Here is a 21,062-nt window from a genome sequence, read left to right as displayed (position 1 = left end):
TTGCTTTGAGGACGACATGTTGTGAGCTATGTTATAAACAGCCATATCAAGAGGCCCACATGGCAAGGAGCTGAAATGTCTCATCAGCCACAGCAAGGAAGCAATACCTACCAACAGCCACATGAGCAAGCTGGGTCCAGTTGGGCCCTAAGATGACTGCAGTTTGGGTCAACAGTTTAACTGAAACTTAGTAAGAAACCCCCAAGATCGGACCTCCTAGATTCCTAACCCTCAGACACTGGGTGAGATAACAAATATCTATTGTTAAAAAGTGCCAAGTTTCAAGAGAATTTGTTATGTAGCAATAGCTAACGGATTCAGCGAAAACCCCTGCCTCCTGGGGAGATGGCATCAGGCAAGGTTAATACGGTGCCCAGAAAAGACAGTACTGGACTTGGGAACTAAAGGAGATTACATGGGCATAACCCATCCATCTGATAATTCAACAAATATTTCTTGATCACTTACAATGTGCCGGGTACTGTACTAGACCCTGCACTAGGTACTAAGGGCATGGGAATGTGCCAACGCTGTAGGAATGAGTACTTGCTTTCGTGAGGTTTAGAGTCTAGTAAAATCTGAGGAAAAAAAAAACAACACAGAACAATTGCTAATCAGTTTCTGAATACATGACTGTCTGAAAGGACAAGTACATGAAAGTGGATATAGGGCCAATAAGTGTCAAATGTACTGTGAACATTAAAACTCTTACTGCTACTATTTGATTTATACATGGCAAGTATATACCACTCAAAAATCAAATGGTTCACTTGGACAACAGATAAGAAAATTGGACCCTTGTTCATATATTTGGGAATTGATTTTCCCCAGTTTGGAGAGTAACCACAATAAAACTGCGATGTTTATTGCTAAGAAAACTTTCTAATAGAAGGATGTGTTTTAGTTAAATAGCGAACACACGATGATAAATTTACCTAGTATTAATTTACATGTGGGCTTCACTAAGAAGCAGAGTGAAAAGCAGGCAGTAAGGGAAACTAGCCCTGAAATTTGGGTATAGCTTTTTAATTTGATCTTTAAAAATAAGAGCCATGGCTATTTAATCTTAAACTCCAGGATCACCACTGGCTTCTCTAATGGTTTGAAAGAAGCAATTTACTGCCTCATATTTCTATTAACGCACATTTGAGGGAGATAATAATACTTAGATAGCTGTACAAGGAAGATTTCAAAAATAAATCTCAGTGTGGGATGCAACTTATGCCAGAGAGTTATCACCTCTCAGGAGGTAAGAGAGAAGAAGGATTTGCCTTTGCCTTTCCTGTGCTGTGTCATCAGGGCTGTGAGGAAATTCTTGGCTGTGATTGTGTGATCCGCATTCAGTGAGTCTCGGTTCTCCCTCTTTTCAGAGGCAGGTTGATTTTCTTGTGCGACAGGGCAGGACGTCCACCTGCGGTACCATGGATGTCCTTGCTCTGCACACTAATGACGAATCAGTGCCGACAAATCCAGAGTAATCACCATCCTTTTCATCTTCCCCGCTCTCCCCAAAGCTTCAACTAATAATAATAACCATTCTAAAGCTTTCTCATGGGAAACTCGGGCTTGACTGGAAGGGAAATCAATTGTTCTTAGGACAGCTATTATTGTAAGAATTAATCACCGCTATTTGCAATTACTGTACCGTACAATTATCACTAATATTTATGCCGCTTTGACTGCTGCTAGGGACCGCGTTGCCTTTGCCGGTATTAGTTCAGAACAGAGAGGCAGAGCGGAAAAATAAATGAAACCAAAGGCTGGCAATGACAGGTTGAAAGGATCCGATTCTCCCACTGTCAGGCCAGGATGTATTAAAGCTACTGCCTGCTCAAGTCACAACAGCAACCCACTCAGGGTTGCAAGTTTTCCTTTGAAAGAGAAGAAAGGAACTCAAATGGGTTTGAGAGGATACAAATTAGAATCATTCTCAGCCTTAAAAATCTATTTTCTGAGCCTTCATAATTCAGTTCTTCTGAAGCATATGATTCGTTGTCACAGAAAAAAAAAATTCTGAAATGAGCATCTCGCAATGCACCCATTGGACGCTTCGTGGTGACTCACCCTGTCTGTGCCAGTGAGAAACTTTTGGTTCAGCATGGAGGGGAATGTTTAAGATTTTAGGCATCTGGTTTCACTAAGCAATAAACAGATGACAAGCCTTTGTTTTCCTCATCTGTTTGTCCAACATCCATTTATAATTGAAAGATATTTCAAAATTGTTATGTTCTTATATTTTAAATAACTTCAGACTTGGAAAAAAAATTGACAAAACTGTATTAAAATATCTGTACCGTCTTCACCCAGATTCTCCCAAATCACAGGGTATTATCCAAATTAGGAAATTCACATTGAAACAGTAGGATTATCTAATCTACAAAGCCGCAAATTTCATCAATGTTTCCATTAATGTCCTTTTTCCCCAATCCAGGATCAGATCCAGGATCCAAATTGTACGCAGTCTACCTAGTAATCTGGAACTAGCCTCATTGTTTTTTGGTTTTTTTTTCAAAGTAGTGTCTGATTATTTGTAAAATGTCTCTCAATTTGGGTTTCCTTGAGGTTGTTCTCAAGATTAAATTCAAGTTACACATTTTGGGGGCAGAAGTAGCACAGAAATGAAGTTGCATCCTTCATAGTGCATCCTATCAGAAGGCACGTGATATTATCAGTGAAGCCTTTTTTTTTTTTTAATTAAGCTTTTCTTTTGAGATAAGTGTAGATTCACGTTGCAGTTGAAAAAAAAAATAATACAGATAATCTCCATATACACTTTACTAGTTCATGCCCATGTTAACAGCTTCGAAAACCGTAGCTCAATATCACGACTAGGATATTGACGTTGACGGACAAGAAATAGAACATTTCCATCAACACGAGGATACCTCTTTTTGCCCTTTTGTAGTCACACACACTTCCTTCCTCCCTCATCCTCTTAATCTATGGCAGCCACTACTACGTTCTCTATTTTTATAACTTTGCCATTTCAAGAATGTTTTGTAAATGGTGTCATATATTATATAACCTTCGGGGACTGGCTTTCTTCCATTCAGTGTAGTTCTCTGAAGACTCGGCCAGGTTGTTGCACATGTCAATAGTTTGTTTCTTTTTACTGCTGAGTAGTACGTCCCAGCGTGGATGTACCGCAGTGTAACTATTCAATCGTTGAAGGACATTTAGGTTACTTCAGTTTGGGGTTATTAAGAATAAAGCTGCCATAAACATTTCTGTACAGGTTTTCATGTGACCATAAGTTTTCTGCGACGAATGCCCACAAGTGCAGTTGCTGGGTGATGTGGTAGTCAGATATTTAGTTGTTTTTTAAGAAACTGCCAAACTGTTTCCCAAAGTGGCTGTACCACTTTATATTTTGAACTTCCTTGTATGAGTGATCTAATTTTCCACATATTTACTAGCATTTGGTATTGTCACTATTTTTATTTTAACCATTCTGATAGGTGTAGGGATAACTGACTGTGGTTTTAATTTGCAGTTTGCTCGTGGCTAGTAGGGTCTAGTATCTTTTCTTATGCTTATTTGCCGTGAGTATATCCTCTTTGATGAAATGTGTGTTCATGTCTTTTGCCCATTTTCTAATAAGATTGTTTTGCAGTTATGTTTTGAAAGTTCTTTACATAGTCTAGATATTAGTCTGTTGCTGGTTATGTGGCATGCAAATGTGTTATCCCAGAACCTAATCTGTATTTGCATCCTCTTAACCGGATCTTCTACAGAGAAAAAAGGTTTTAATTTTGATGAAACTCCATTTATCCATTTTTTTCCTTTTACAGATCACGTTTTTTCTGTCAAATCTAAGACTTCTCTGCTCAGCCTTAGATCTTGAAGATTTTCTCATATTTTTTCCCAAAAGTTAAAACTTTTTTATTTTTTATTTTAAAACTGTTTTATTTTTTCACTCAAGTCCATAATCTATTTTGGGTTAATTTTTGTCTCAGGTGTAAGACTTAGATGAGGGTCATTCTTTTTTTGGAGGGTGGGAGTGCAGGAATGCCCACTTGCTTCCCTACCAGTTTGGCAAAGCTATTTTCATTTCTTTGAATTGCCTTTGCATCTTTGTTTAAAATTAAGCTAGGCGGTTTCCTTCAGGGCTGTTTCTGAGTTCTCTGCTTCATACCATTATTGTATGTGTCTCTCCTTTTTTTTTTCTTTTTAAGTTTATCTATTTTCTGAGAGAGAGAAAGAGTGAGCGGGGGCACACACACTGCGAATCGGTGTGGGGGGTGGGGGGCAGATAGAGGAGGGCCAGAGGATCCAAAGCAGGCTCCGTGCTCACGGCAGAAGGCCAGATGTGAGACCGGAAGTCAGGAACTGTGAGACCAGGACCCCAGCCAAAGTCGAATGCTTAACCAGCTGAGCCACCCAGACACCCCCGTGTCTCTCCTTTTACCAGCACCCGAAGGCCTGATTCCTGTGGCTATATACACTGAGACTAAATCCTCCCTTTATTCCTTTTCAAGTTATTTCTTTCTATGCTGGTTCCTTAAACCTTCCATGCAAATTTCAGAATAATCTTATTTATAATATCTACTAAGTATCTTGCTGGTGTTTTGATAGGAACTATGGTAAACTTGTACATCAATCTAGGGAGAACTGACATCTTTACTAAATTGAGCCTTCTAATCCATGAACACAAGATGCCTCTCCATACTTAGATCTTTATTCCTTCCATGAGAGCACTTTGGTAGTTTCCAGCATGCAAGTTCTGTAGTCAATTTGTGAAATTCTCACTTATTTCATTTGCTTTTTGAGTTTACAAAAGGTACTATGGCTTTTGTTTTTTTTAATATTTATTTTTTTTTTGAGAAAGAGAGAGAGAGAGAGAGCAGGGGAGGGGCAGGGAGAGAGGGAGACACAGATCTGAAGCAGGCTCCAGGCTCTGAGCTCCGAGCTGTCAGCACAGAGCCCAAGGTGGCGCTTGAACTCTTGAACCGCAAGATCATGACCTGAGCAGAAGGTGGACACTTAACTAACTAAGCCACCCAAGCGCCCCAACAAATGGCAGTATGTTTTGAATTTCAATGCTCATGTCTTCATTACCGGCATACAGACATACAACCCATGGAATAAACGTGCAAATGTATTTTGATATTGCTCAAGGTGTGTCTTCAGGAGAAACTCCTTAGAAGCAGGCTTATTGGGCCAAAAGGTGGGTGAACAGAGTTATGCTAAATGTGGCCAAATTCCTCCCCTGTAGGATAGCACTGGTTTATATTTTGCATTTCCATGATAGTGTATGAGAGGGGCTTATTCCCGAAAGCCCCACTAACAGAATACATTGCCAGCCTTGAAAAGGTTTTGCCAATCTGACAGATGATGAACTGCATTTCGGGATAGTTTTGATTTTGTGTTTCTATAATTATGAGTGAGGTGGTACATATATTTGTATACTTAAGGGCCATTGTTTAATACTATTGAGAATAGTCTGATCCTGTATTTTTTCATTTTTATATGAAGATTTTGGTCCCTTTTCTCTCAATTTTAAGGATTTTACATATTGTTAGGGTATCAGTGTATTTTGTGTGTTACAAATGCCTTCTCCTGATTTCCCAGTGGTCTTTTCACTTTGTGGTGCTTTTATTTATTTATTTATTTATTTATTTATTTATTTAGAGCACGTGCATGAATGGGGGAGGGGCAGAAAGAGAAGGAGAGAGAGAATCCCAAGCGGGGCTTGATCCCATGAATCATGAGATCATGACTTGCCGAAATCAAGAGTCAGATGCTTAACCAATTGAACCACCCAGGTGCCCAGATTTTTTTTAAACATGCTTTTTAATCATATCATCAAATTTATAATATTTTCTTTGATTATCTTTGAATTTTAAGTCCTATTTAAAAAGCCTTTCCCCACACTGAGGTGAAAGAGTAATTTATCCATGTTTTCCTTCAGTACTTGATGGTCTTATTTTTCACACTGAGATCTCTGATCCTTTTAGTTTATTTTTGTGAACGGTATGAGGTACGGACCCAGTTTTATCTTTTTCCCAGTGGCTGCCCAGTGGTTTTATATTAAAAAGTGTATTGTTTTGCCAGTAATTTGAGATGCCAAGCCTGTCATATACCAAATTTCCACATGTACCAACATCTATTTGGGGACATTAAATCCACTGGTCTTCATACTCCAGTATCATACTATCAAACATCCATTTGCCAATACTCTGTGTCTCACTTCCTTGCTGAAGAATGTAAGCCCGTGGCCTGCCTTCTGAAATATGGTAGGTTGCTGGGAAGGACATGGGTCCGTGGGTCTGTCCTATCGCACTTCCACTGGCTCGTGACTTTGTCTTCTTCACTTTCAAAGACACGGTTTCTAACAGTTATGAATTAGGATGACAACATATATTTCAGATGCTTTTAAGGATTAACTAAAGCAATGTATGTGAGACTTCACTGTTAACTCTTATTGTTATTAATATGCACAGTGCAGCATATATGATGGTATTTAAGAGGCCAGGTCCTGTAGTTAGGCAGAGATGGGGTCCATTCTCCTCCTGAGCATATGACTTTAAGCAAGGTAACTTAACCTTTCCGAGTCTTACATTTCGCATTCTGAAATGCAGATAATAATTATAACCATATGATGAGGTTATAAGGATTTGTTCGGATACTATATGTAGAGCACTTAACAGTGTCTGACATACAGTTTTTATTTGATTAATATTAGAGATTTGCCTTTATTGATCTACAGATATTGCTAGTAACTTTTGAAGTTAGAGAATATTCCATTTCCAGAGATTCAAAGGGGTTTGCAGACGTTATTCTGTGTACACTTCACATTCAAGGAAGCATACGTTTCAGTGAAATTCAACATAGTTGGTAATCAGTTTCATGTAAAAATATGTAAATAAAGAATTTGCCTTCTAAGATGGCCTTAAAGAATTGCTTGCTTAGCACCCTGTAGACACACTGCCAGTCTCTGTTGCCCTGGCCACGTGTATTTTGTGGCATTCTCGCCTGGTCTAGAACACATATCAGATAGCTAGACTCAATTGTGGTAGCAAGCCTTCCACAGACAGCATTCCCCGGGGGAGATGCCACATGCCTTTCCTTTCAAAGATCTTTCTACTTTGGGTCAGTGTCCATTTCACATTTTGGATCACATAGCCAGGCCCTGAACTTTCTAGAGGCAAATTTATAGAAGTTCTTCATTATAGATGATTCATGCTTTCTACCACGTTCATATTGCTCTTTTCTGCAGAGGGTTAATTTTAAGGGAAATAAAACAAGCCCAAATGTTTCTATTTATTAATGAGCTTTTCAGCTCAATGTAAACCTTGTTATTATTGATTGCCCCTCAAAGACATTAATTTATCATAGGCTTAATTCTGTATGGAGACTTCTCAATTATAGTATCTCTCCTTCTTTACATACTTGAGAGTTCTGACAGATTAAACATGTGTTTCCTGTCACTCCTTCATCTCTCCTAACCTTGTTTCCCCAGCCTTCTGCTTTGGCTAACCATAGGCAGTATTTGGGCATCTTTCCTCTTGACCCCATGAAACTTATCCTTTATTAATACCTCTTGGCATCCAACAACTTCAAGGTAATAGGAGAACAGGGATGGCATTAATAATTTAGAATTGAATAACTAACCAGAACAGAACAGGCCACTTTCCTTCACCTGCTCACCCTCTCTTGGCAGCATGGGGGAACTGTCTGTGCCAAGCAAAATGGGGCAAGGGCACTGACTGGAAAGGCAGAGATGGATCAACAAATCAGAGCAAGAAGGTCAGTTGGGTTTTCTGATCTCTGCTTTCTATGTTTCAGCCCCCGCCCCTCCCCCAAATGAAAGAATTCTTCCTAAAGCTATACATGAATAACAAGGGATCATAAAGATTATCTAGCTTTGTGCTTTCTTATTCAGATGACAAAACTGAGATTCAGAGAGATAAAGTAATTGATCCTAGGTCACACAGGGACCTAATGAATGGTTCAGGGCCCTTTCTAGCACAAAATAGAGTCGTTTTGGAAAGGCAATTTAAAGGAGGCATCAGATGTCCTGAAACTAAGATTTTCACGTGAGTTTATCCTGGTAGAATTTTCAAGTTTGACACTTAATCATACCAGAGAAAAGAAAATGTGTGAAGCCATTTATAAACATTTCTGCAAGATTCTCATTAACACTGTGATGGTTTTCTTCTGAACTCCTAGGCATGTATGACACATTTAACCTGCCTCCTGGATTTGCAGGATCCCTCAAGCTCACATTGTATTTCAACTTGTCCCCTTGTGCACTTGATTAATGACATACATCCATACCAATCTGCTGGGCGTTTTCATATATGAATTTAAACAATTAACTTACAATTTATTCTCAGAAGAATCTACCCAACTAGAATTAAGTCCATTGCTAATAGGGACTATAAGTTTTAAATCTTTCTAGCCCCATAGCACCTAGTTTATTGTTCATGCCTTAATAAATGCTCCATAAGTACATGTTAATCCATTGAGGAGTGGTCATTTTCATGAGTGTTTATGACTAGTCCACTTCTCACCCTGAATTACAGTGGATTTAGAAAAACAACTCTCTTGTGTGAGCAATTTTAAGTTCTGGAAACAAACGAACCCCTTCGTGCCCAAGGATCCTCCTGGGAAACCTTGCATCCCCTCCAGTATTAATTAATTATTTCCCGGTTTTAAAAAAATTCTTTCAGGTTTACACTTAGGCCTTTCAATCTCAAGGCACTTACAAATTTGTGTGTACAGTTGTAACTGTTATTTTAATCCATTACTGAAAATGTTCATATCCTATTAGAGAAGGCAGCCGATGCAAGAAGAAAGTTGTGGAACAGGTTCATTCCGAGTGATGATCTGTGTTCTGATACTGTAGAAAATCCTATAATGCATTAAAATGTTTCCAATAAGGCCTAATGAATACATTACAGTGAAAAATAATTCAATCTGTCCCAATGATTGATTTGAATCACAAGATACAGACTGGCAGCTGAGTCACTTTTTTCTGTCTCCCAAATATTTTCCATGCAATGAAGATTAATCCCTTCTATTCTGTTGAAGAAATAATAGAGTCATAAAACATAACAGAACAAGAGGAAGTTGACAAAGTGTATGTTTGATTAATTGCCTTAATAGATTATAGGTGCTGACTGAAGTGTTTCTTATTTCTCAATACCCAATTTTCTATCTTGGAAGAAGTAATGCAAAACATATGTATTTACCAACCCCCAACTCTATGAACAAAAACTGAAACACAAAATGCATGTGCCAGAAGTACTCAAAGTGTGAAAAAGTCTACTATCTATTTAGAGTTTTAAGGTTATGACAGGCTGATTGGGTTGCCTTGGCAGCCAGGACAGGAGGACAGTTGATCAGAAGGCCTTTGGACTCTCTCTTCTCAAGTGATGTCTGGCTTCTCTCTGGCAAAATAGCAGGTTCAAATTTCTCAGAGCAAACACAAGAATCATCATCAGTGGTACCTGCCCCTGAATTTTCTTAGCCCTGGTCTCAACCTAGATGGGCTTTGTCATGGGACCCTGTGAGGTTCTCATGGGTAAGAAGATGGGACACACTCAAGAATTGGCTGCTAGCTGCATTCATTTGGTGGGGGCAATACCATTTAAAGTTATGACTTTCAGAACCTTTTCTCTTCTGTTCATGTTACAATCCTAAACTATGTGACTTTTCCTCTCTACCTGAAATTCATTCTTCTATTCACTTACATTTCTCATTTGTCTACCATGCGATAGGCCTTGTAATAGAACAATTAACATGAGATGCATGATAGTTGTTTCAGAGAATTTATAGCTTATTTACAGAAACAGACATTTAAATGTGTCATTTCAATAAACTGTGATGAGTATTATGATAGTGGGTACATAGGCGCTATGGGAACATATATCAGCGATGAGTGGACCTAACCTTCTCTAGAAGGTTAAGGAATATAGATCATTTGTAGATGGAGAAGTTTAAGCTAAAATATAAAAATTTAGAAGGAGCTAGCAAGGCAAAATGGTATCATTGGATGGTGGGTGGATGGTGTGGGAGCTGTCTTCTACTTTCTTCCTTATTCAAAAAACCTAATGTTGAAAGTTCCCATTTTAGTAATTCTGGAGTAGCTGGTATGAAACAAACCCTCCCACAGAGAGCAGTTGTAAGCTCTGGATAAAATATAAAAAAGCAGCTATTTAAAGTCACCTAGGAGAAGTAAGAAGATTCACTCCCGAACGAAGGAAATCTCACTGGGTAAGGTCCATGATGTTACAGATTTTCCCCTGAGGGCGCACATTGCTGGACAGTTAGATATCAAAAAGAACACATTGGTCTTTTTGGCTAGAGGTGGCTGAAAATCAAAGGGGAACAAAATCTCTCATGTATTCCCATGAGCCACAGAGAAGTTGCCCAATTCTGTTTATAAGAACTCCTTGAAAACTGGAGTGACCCTTGAACTGCACATGTGCAGGGAAGATGACAAGATGCCCAGAAGAAAGCAACAGATTTTCCAGGTGAAAAATATGAGCAAGAGATTTCAGCTGCTGAACGACACAGGAGATAAAAAGTTTGGAATCTGAGTCATATCAATTTAAGAAGTCTCCAAGAGATCTGTTCTGGTTGTAAATTTAAGCTTTTAGAGCCCTGGTTACTCTGAAGTTTAAGTCTGGAGCCTGGACTTTGCCTTCTCTGCCCTGGCTTTGGAGGAGAGAAGATATTTTTTTTTTGTATGTTACCAACCAGGCGCCCTAGCTTTCACCCTTAGTTTTCAATTGGCTATTGATTGCCCTCAGCTTTTTATTAGCTTTTTCCAGAGCTCAACTTACCCACCTGGTTCTATTGTCATTGTTTCATATTTCTCAAATTCTTGATAAATTATACCAGTTTTTACAGGGACTCTCTATGATCCCTGACCACCACCAAGGGGATCCTCCTTGCTACCTGGCGGCAAGTGACCCTGCTCAAAAATGTCATCTCATCGGCTGCTGTCCCTGACCACCCAGTAACAACTACCTCCATTGAGAAGTATATTCTCAGACAGCCTTTAGCATGCAGGATGTTTGCGGATGCCCCTGTGATCACACTTACAAAAGAAAGGGACCAGAAGCTGGATTTGATAGAAGTTGAATATAATGCTTTAGCCAACCAGAAACTTTGAAACTGAAAAGGCTCTTCAGAATTGTTCCCCGCTAGGACAAGATGACCAGGTCTTTAAACACTATATGCAATACCATAGACAGTATATAGACCATGCCACGAAAGTCTGTAATTTGTATATTGCGGCTCCCTGCAGCCTAGGCAACTCCCAAAGGAGCTGACAGCTAAAGGCTGTCTGCTAACAGCACTCACAGAGGTGGAGTCAACAGGTGCCTTGACCAAAATGGATTTGGGGTGGTTTATCATAGTGTTCAACACAATCTATATCCATCTCCTTGGCCCCTGAAGTGATAAACTTAATGGTAAAAGCTGACATTCTAAAAATAGCAGGATGGAAATTTATATATATACGTGTGTGTGTGTGTGTACACATATATGTGTATATATATATATATATACACACACATGTATGTATATATACACATATATGTGTGTACACACACACACACACACACACATATATATATATATATATATATATATATATATATATATATATATAAAGGCTGGTTCTTTGAACCCTAGAAACATCAGCTTAGGAAATCTTATTAGGATATTATACATCTCATCATCATGGCCATTGTTAGCTGGCTTTTTTGTTACTGGAAACTGAAAACAATTTAACAAATCAGGGAGAGAGAGAGAAGGGCAGGTATCAGGCTGAAGGCAGAGGAAGCATCTTGTGAAATAGCCAAGACTGTGAGGGAACACACATCTTTTGAAGAACTGACACAAGTCTAGTATGGGTGAAGTATATAGTGTGAGGATAGACAGAAAATAAATAAAGCCGAGGAAGTAAGTAGGGGTGAAAATCATGGATGCCTCTCAAACTTCACTGTGGAGTTAATTTTATCCCAAGGGCAAAGGAAAGCAATAGTGAGGTTTTAAGCCGGAGAGTGATATATAATAAGGTTGCGCTTTTGAAAGATCTCTCCAGCTCCACTAAGGAGTTTAGGTTGGAGAGGCCAAAGCAAGACACAGGGAGACATTTTAGGATGTGATTTCTCTAATCCTAGTGAAAGGGAGCTTGGAACATAGTGGTAGCAGTGTGGATGGAAAAGAAGTGGGCGGAACAAGACCATTTAAAGGTTGGAACCAATTATACTTGGTGACCAATTTGTTAAGGAAAACGTTGCAATTGGGATGATTTCTTTGATCCTGGCTTGGGCACACCTTCAGTTGTAGCCCAACAGACAGGTATAGGCATTGGGCTCCAGAGCCAGACAATGTGTTCCCTTCCCCATACGTACTTCTTTGCTGGGTGCCTTTTACCAATTTTCACCATTCTGTAGTTTTCACATCTGTCAAATGTGGTTAAGTGTCAACCTTAGAAGCTTGTGTGCAGAGTAAATGAATTCATAGAGGTAAAATACTTGTCCATAGTAGCTTCCCAATAAATAGTAGGCATTATTATTGGGGATCCCACTCTGGTTTCCCTATTCCTGCTTCTTGTTTGCTTTTTAAACCTTGCCAGTTTTGGTGTTTTCAGATCCCAATGCAATAACCCATTCTGTCACTTGTTTCTTTCATGATGACTTATTTTGGCATTCCTGATGCCCTGGACAGCCCCATTAGCTCCCTCACACCATGCCAGTGGGAGAGAAAATGTTATTGTAGGAAAAGAACTTCCTGATGGAAGCTGTTTTGATTTAAACTTGTGTTTATTGGGGCACCTGGGTGGCTCAGTCGGTTGAGTGTCCAACTTCAGCTCAGGTCATGCTCTCACAGTTTGTGGGTTCAAGCCCTATATCTGGCTCTGTGCTGACAGTGAGAAGCCTGGAGCCTGCTTTGGATTCTGTTCAAGCCCCTCCTCTGCTTGTTCTCTCTCTCTCTCTCTCTCTCTCTCTCTCTCTCTCTCTCTTTCTCAAAAATAAGTAAACATTAACCATTAAATGTCCCTTTCACTTTTTTGCTCTAACTAAAACTGACTTGCTCCACAACACCGTTTAACCTGCAGCATCTCAGGTGTACATTGCTTTTTTTCCCCCATAAGAGACATAACTTGAAGCCTAGGATTGGGGTAGGATTCCCCCCGTGTTTTCCATAGATGCTTCCAAACTACATTTCCTACTCTCTCCTTCAAAACTCATTATTGTATGTGTCATCAGAATTTGCCATTACTATTCTTTTCACTTTCATTGCCTGATCTCCTAGTGACTCCCCTTCCTTAATTTATAATTTCAACATATTGTTCACTGTCTCCTTATCAATGATACTTTCAGTATTAATTCTCAGAGACTTTAAAATATATGTAGATGGTCTCATGGTTCTGGACCCCACTAGTGTTAAATTCTATCCTACCCTTATATGTAAAATACCCACTCCTATAACAATCATCAGTGACTACATTCCACTAAAATCTTTGCTTAAAAGATAATCATGGGAAGGGGGGTGCCTGGGTGGTGCCCAAACAGTCGGTTGAGTGTCTAACTCATGATTTCGGTTCAGGTCATGATCTCACGGTTTGTGAGTTTGAGCCCTGCATTGGGCTCTGCACTGACAGTGCAAAGCTCACGTGGGATTCTCTCTCTCTCCCTCTTTTTCTGCCCCGCCTCCACTTGTGCTCTCTATCTCTTTCACAATAAATAAATAAACTTAAAAAAAAATAAAGTTTAAAAAAATAAATAAAAATTAATCGTGTCCTATCCTTTAATTCACTTCCACTAGTCCTCCCACGCCAACAACTTTATACTCTTGATGAGGTCTTCTGTCTATTGACCTTTCCCCATTTTAACTTTCCGATACTTTATCTTCTTCCTTTCTTCCTAACCCAGTCTAGAATTCACAGTCAGGAAAGCCCCTAACTCTCTAATCCTTCCTCCTGACACATTCTATTTCTCTCCACTCTACTTACTTCATAGCACTTCAACCTCATTTAAATCCAAACATGTGCTTCCTTCATATTTGCATATGGCCCACTGAATGCTGCCCAAGGGAAAAACAAAATGACAGACCATGATGACAGGACTTACTTCAAGTTTCTGACTACAGTTCTGAAACATCACTAACATTGCCTGCTCTCCTAGTTAGACTAATTGTCCACAGTCTCAGATGACTATTTTGTAGTATTCTCCCGAATCTCCCCCTCCCCCTCTATTACTTCACCATGGACTTGATAGAGAAATTAGAGTAGCTGAGAGTTATCTCATCTTTTCACCATTTCCACCAGAAACTATTTCAATGAAAGAAGTGCATGTACTAATATTTTAGACAACCAACTTCAATTGAGCTTTGGTTTCTATCCCCATCATGTCCTATAAAGGGCTTAATTTCGGGAACCACCCTCTTCTCCCCCATATCAATTTCTCCCTCTTTATTGGACTCCCAAATTCCCAAGTCTAACCTGACTACATCTCTACACAGTGCATAAAGAACCCAGTTGTTCAGGCCAAAAGTCTGGATTTCTTTCCTTTTACCATCCTTCATATCTAATTCATCAGCAAGTCCCAAGCCCCCAGGGTAGATTTCAAAATAGTCTGAATATGACTTTATTGCACCATTTCAATGACATGGTCTCAATGACCCTACTGTCTGTTGTCAGATCTTCCTGTCTCTTTTTTGCCTCACACAGTACATTTGCCACAATATGCTCAGGATAATCTTAATAACTTACGTTAAGTAAACTTAAGAATAACTTTGGTCACAGCCTCTGTGCTGACAGCTCAGAGCCTGGAGCCTGCTTCAGATTCTGTGTCTCCCTCTCTCTCTGCTCCTCCCCACTCATGCTCTATCTCTCAAAAATGAATAAATGTTAAAAAAATTTTAAAAAAAGGATAGCTTTGATTGTATCTCTTCACTACTACTAACCCTCCAATAGCTTCTGATTATAAAAAAACAACAACAAATAGCACAGAGCCGATGCGGGGCTTGAACCCACAAACTATGAGATCATGATCTGAGCTGAAGTCAGAAGCTTACCCGACTGAGCCACCCAGGTGCCCCTAAACCAATCTTTTTAGTATGGTCCATGAATCCATCCTTGTCCAGGTCTCTAATCCCATCTGTCTCCACTACCCCTTCACTAGTTAGTTAATTGCACTGACCTTCTTTTTGTTCCTCTAGTACACCATTCCAAGGTCTTTGCATTTGTGTTTTCCTTTGCTCATTATTCAGATTTCACATCTAATGTCACCTTGGTTAGAGGCCTCTCCCAGCCAACCTGGCTAAAACTACTCCCCGGCATCTATGCTGTACCTAATTATTATTGTTCCATTCTGTTGTTCATATGATTTCTTGGTTCTCAACATTCTTTTATTTGTATTTTCTCCCACCCCATCATAAGCAGAGCAGATACCTACATACATTTCTTAAGGCAGATTCTCTTTCTCTCTCTCTCTTCTTCACTGCTGAATCACTAACACCAAAATAATAGTTGAAATTATTACAATATTGAAATTATTACAATATTACAAGCAATAGTTGATCACACATTGCTTGTGATCGATAAACATTTGTTGAGTGACTGAATGATGACTGACTGATATTGAAGCCCCACTATTAAAAACCTGTACTATTCAGACCTTGGGTTCATAGTTGAGAAATTAGGAAGAGGGATTAATCTAAATTTGTTCTTTTGATAGAGGAAAAAAACAACTCTCCATATTTAAGAAGAGACAAAGAGAGTGAACAAGCTCCACAGAGGAAATACAAGATAGATGGAAGTCACAGAGATACAGAACAGAAACATTTGAGATTTTCCTGTAAATGTCATTCTACCCAGCTTTTTTACTAACATTGTAAGAACTTTCTCACATAATTAAAGTTCTCTGTAAACATAATATTCAATTGTTGAATAATATTCCATTTTCTATGGAAGGACCAAAATTACTTTAACCATTCTATTGTTTATCAACATTAACTTTTTCAAAAAAGGATTTCTTCTTTTATAGATAAACATGATTCTGCATTAGTCTTTCTGAACATTTCTGATTATTTCTTTAGCATGAACTCTTAGAAGGGGAAAAAGTACTTAAAAGGGATAAATATTTTTAATGTTACCAACATTTATTACTAAATAGCTTCCTAAGATGTTTGTGTAATTTATATTCAAATAGTCTGTAACAGCAACCATTTCACAGTACCCACCAACATTAATATTTATTTTATTCTTTGTTCTTTTATAGGCAAAAAGGTTAATCTCAATATTTTCATTTGCATTTCTGTGATTACTAGAAAGTCATAAATATTTTAGGTATTTGCATTATTTCTTTTGCATTATGTACATTTGTATATTACACTTTCTCTTTTTGGTCTTAGTGATGTCCTCATCAATTTGCATGAAGTTTTTATGCAATAGGTTTTATATAATGGTTATAAATACATAACCATTTATCTGTTCTGTTTGTTTCAAATATCTATCGTATCTACAGGTTTTAAAATGTGTTACCTACTGTCAGCAACATTATAGGATCTAAAGGCAACAGTTAAATGTAAGGTAAAATAGAGAAGTACCTTCTATCATCGAGTACCTTGTACTAAAAATTGGCCCAGCACCTGGGTGGCTCAGTCAGTTGAGCATCCGGCTCTTGGTTTTTGGCTCAGGTTATGATTTCACAGTTTGTGAGATCGAGCCCCAAGTTGGGTTCTGAGCTGACAGTGCAGAGCCTGCTTGGGATTTTCTCTCTCTCTCTCTCTGCCCCTTCCCCACTCACACTCTCACACAGTCTCTCTCTCTCAAAATAAATAAATAAACTTTTAAAAAAAATGGCCCAGGTTAAAGCAAACTAAGGTAGGAAAACTAAAGCAAAGTGAATTAAAGATTTGCCTGAATGGAGTTCAAGTGGGGCATAAAGGATTCAGGATTTTACAGGATCAAGAGGAAGTAACATTCAGTAAAGCCAGCTGCCCAGACTGAGTGTGCCAATTTTCCTAAAAAAGCAAGGTCAGTCATGGCTGAGAGACCAGGCAGAGAGTGTAAAGCAGCAATTTATCTTTTATGAATTAAGGATTAGATCATCTTTGATATTTTCAACACTTTCTTTTCAACCTGGAGCCTTTAACCTCACACATCTCTCCTCTGAAGCCATAAATATTAAGGATATCCAAAAAGATTTTTTTTTCTAATATATGGAGAGAAGTTAGGGGAAAAGGGCAGATGCTAAAGGGAACAGAATTGAATTCCAAGGCTCTTGTGAAGCTGGGGCATTAAGAAAATATCCCCTTGAAAAGCATTTTGGTTGTAGGGAGAAAAGAGAGACAGATGTAAAGACAAAGTTAGCACTGAAACACTGCAAGCAAGAGTCAATCCAACACAGACGTGATTAGGTCTTAGCTTCCCCAGTGGGCAGACTAAATATGTTACTGGGAAAGGAAAGTCTTTAGAACCCCAACACCTGGGATGAGGAGAATCTATATTATCGTTACAAAAGCAGGCTTCTTTGGCACATGTGCAGCTTGTGATCTAGGCCAGCTGTGTGCCCCGAGAATTGGCACAGGCACAGGGACTTGTCTAGCGGGGACACCACATTTCCCAACCTGAGTTAAACACCTTGAAATGGCACCAACTGAGAATGCCATTAACGCCATTACCATGCCACTAAACTGTTTGCCCTTAATTTGATCTGAAATTTATCACATTTAAACTATTAAATCGTTTCCTGAAATATATTGCCACAGCAGGGTCTTTCTTTTCCCAAGCTCACTCGCACCTCAGAGCCAATTGTCATTCAGCAAAGGGAAGAAAAATACAGGCTTCCTTATCTGCAGTTTCTTATTTATTCAGATTTTCCTCAGGCTCTTCAACGTTACCTGAAAGAAGCTGCCTTGCTCTTAGTAATTCTGTTCTTCTAATATCATGGAAATTGGCTTTAGGATGCAGCCTATGAAAAGGCAAAAAGGAAACCCTGCTTTGGTTATCCCAAAGTTAAAGCAGCTCATGAAAAGGGAAGGTTTTTTATTTACATGAACATTTTTCTCTTCTCAAAGTCTATTTTTAAAAAGATCTGAAATCTTAGAGTTATTGCCATCCCGCTCCCCACATCCTTCCTCCTCCTGCTTGGCTTGTTCCTATCTCAGCCATCTCAGTGCCCACACTACGCATTTCAGCATCACAACAGGACTTGCAATGGACACTGGAGGCATCTGAAAATCATTCATTCGCCCACTCATTTATTATCTTCCTCAACAAACTAATTAGAATCTTTGTTGTAAACCGGATGCTCGGAAAATACAAAGGCTCATTCATTCATTCATGCTGTTCTAGGGAATGAAACCCACATAATTTTTCTTGTTTTATTTTTTGGAATTTTATATATTTTATAGGAATTTGTCAACTTCATCAGGATTTCAATTCATTCATTACTTATGATAATTCATAGCGTATTTAAAAATCTATATAGTTATGTCCTCCTTTAAAATGTTTATTCTGGGGGCACCTGGGTGGCTCAGTCCATTAAGCATCCGACTTCAGCTCAGGTCATGACCTCACGATCTGTGAGTTGGGTCTGTGCTGATAGCTCAGAGCCCGGAGCCTGCTTCGGATTCTGTGTCTCCCTCTCTCTCTGCCCCTCCTCTGCTCGCACTCTGTCTCTGTATCTCTCAAAAATAAATAACGTTAAAAATAATAAATAAAAAAAATGTTTATTCTGTAGCTACTTTGACCTTGTCATTCTGCATTGTGTTTGTGTTTATTTGCACTATTCTCTCTCTCTCTCCCTCTGGATGTTTTGTGTGTGTGTGTGGGGGGGGGGGGGGGGAGATCACTCCTCACAAAAGTGTTTTAATAATCCTTTCCAGTTGGATTCAGTTTTCCATTTGTTAATTTCTTTACTATTCATTATTAGCTAAATTTCACTGAATCTTCTTTTATCTCTTGTTTTCTTGTTTCTTCTTGCCTCTTTGGGTTTGATTGCTTTCCCCTAACTTCCTGAATTGAGTACTCAGTTCATTTACCTTCACTTTTCTTCTTTCTGGGTAAATGTATTTATGGCTCTGGTTTCTCATTAAGCACTGCTTTAGATCTGTCTCACAAATTTGCCTTTTATTATCATTTATTATCAATGCTTCTTAATTTTCTCTATTATTTTCTTTTTATAAGTTTATTTATTTTGAGAAAGAGAGAGAGAGAGAGAGGGGCAGAGTGAGAGAGAATCCCAAGCAGGCTCCATGCTGTCAGCACAGAGCCCAGTGCGGGGCTCGATCTCACAAACTGTGAGATTATGATTTGAGCTGAAATCAAGAGTGGGATACTTAACTGACTCAGCCACCCAGATGCCCCTTTAATATTTCCTTTTGAATCCAGAAGTCATTTAGCCATTATTCAGTTTCTGAGCATAGTGGATTTTACAAGAACAATACTTTCATATTATATTGATTCTTTGAAATTTATTGAGATTATCTTTGTGTCCTAATACAGGACAAATTTTTTTTTATTTAGTCAATGTTTGTGTGTGCTTAAAAAATACTGTTTCTCTTCACTGAGTGTAGACTATCATTAATATTTTTTAGTGTTCGAAATCTGCTTTTTCTGCCTCTTTAATCTGCTGATTTCTAAAAGAGGTGTTAAAATTCCCAGTAACTGCTACGTCTTTCTCTCAACATTCCTGCCAGTCGATGCTTGATACACTTAGAGACTACGTTGTTAGATGCATATATGTATATACAGCTGTTTTTTTATACTTTGAGTGAGTAAATAATGTTTTTGGACATGATGCTGCTTTTGCCTTAAATACTAATTAATCAGATCCTTTGACTATAAGCCCACATTTCTTTTGGTTCAATTTTGTTTAAGATGCCATTTCATATTCTTTCATTTTTAACCATTCTCTCCTTGAGTATGTGTCTGGTCAGCAGATTTTGTATTGTGTTGTTTTTAATTAAATCTCAGAGTCTGTTTTTTAATTGGTCGAATCCATTTACAATTACTCTATTTCTATAGCAGACTTTTGTTCTATAATATTTTTTTCTTATTTTCCACTAACTCTTCCTTTTTTTTTTCCATCATTTAATTTTTTCTTGGGTCAAATAAATAACAAATCCAGACTTAAGTAAGGACAGTCTATTTGAGAAGATTATTGCAATAAGGGGAGAACAATTACAGGAGGGAGAATTCTCAGATCATAAGATCTAGAGGTATCTTAAAGATTGGGTAGACAGGAATTTCTTTTGTAGCGGGAGTAAACAAGGCTACAAAGAATCAGGTATAAAGGAGTGGGCTAACAGTTGAGGAGGAAATGACTTTTCTTCAGGTCAGAAGAATCTTGAAAGGGGTGAGTAAGGAGGAGCCACAGGACAATGCTGGATCAGGTTGAGGGTGAGTCAAAATTCAGGATCTGAGGGAAAGAGAGGTGGGAGTAAAACTTGGTCAAGTTATCAAGTATTTTACCCATATGGATCAGTGGTTACAAACAGTTTAGTTAATCATCTCTGGGGACAGGGGGGTGGTGGGGGAAGGAATTTGGAGAGTGTGTTTTTGGCTTTGTCATAGGTATAAAAGCAGAGAATCTATTGTTTTATCTAAGAAAGGGTAGTTCTTTGCAATAAGGTTTCACTGGAACACAACAAAAGAGTGGGAGGATTTCTAAACCATCCCTATCTTCCTGGAGTATAAGTCTCATGTACCTGCTTTCAATTGAATATATCATTTTCTTTTGGAGATTGTGTTATATGGTGTCAGACATTTCCTTAATATATATTATTTTGTTAATTGAGCAAAATTTCACAATATTTGTATTTTGCCTCTTACAGGGTATTTTATCATACTCTCATGTTTCTTCTCAAAAGGTGTCTTTATAAACACTAGCATAAATAATTTTGTATGTCTTTCCCTATCATTAATACTACAGAATCTAAGATCACATGGCTAATTTCTTCTGTGTTCTTTTAGTGTCAATGTTTATCAAATGTAGTTCTAAATCAAAATATAGTCCATAATTATCCCTGTGGCTATCTCTTCTATACTAAAAAGTATAATTTTTGGCAAACAAAATAGAAATAAAAAG

The 21,062-nt window shown here is 38.4% G+C and overlaps 1 long non-coding RNA gene across 7 annotated transcripts in view; it reads right to left on the bottom strand.

The window, feature by feature from the left end:
• The window catches only part of LOC122237905, a 170,019-nt gene that overhangs the window by 6,177 nt on the left and 142,780 nt on the right, over window positions 1-21,062 (bottom strand). For 5 of the 7 annotated variants that reach the window (XR_006216654.1, XR_006216653.1, XR_006216648.1 and 2 more), the window contains one exon: window positions 20,204-20,393. The exons of 1 other annotated variant lie outside the window; for it this stretch is intronic. This is a non-coding gene — a long non-coding RNA (uncharacterized LOC122237905). Of the gene's footprint in view, window positions 1-15,444; window positions 15,479-20,203; window positions 20,394-21,062 lie in introns of those variants that run through there. One more of the 7 variants, XR_006216651.1, reaches the window with a different exon arrangement.

Source organism: Panthera tigris, chromosome B1 (assembly GCF_018350195.1).
Source record: "Panthera tigris isolate Pti1 chromosome B1, P.tigris_Pti1_mat1.1, whole genome shotgun sequence".
NCBI classification, from domain to species: Eukaryota; Metazoa; Chordata; class Mammalia; order Carnivora; family Felidae; genus Panthera; species Panthera tigris.
The sequence above is the reverse complement of the archived record's forward strand: the minus strand, read 5'-3'. Positions and strand labels throughout refer to the sequence as shown.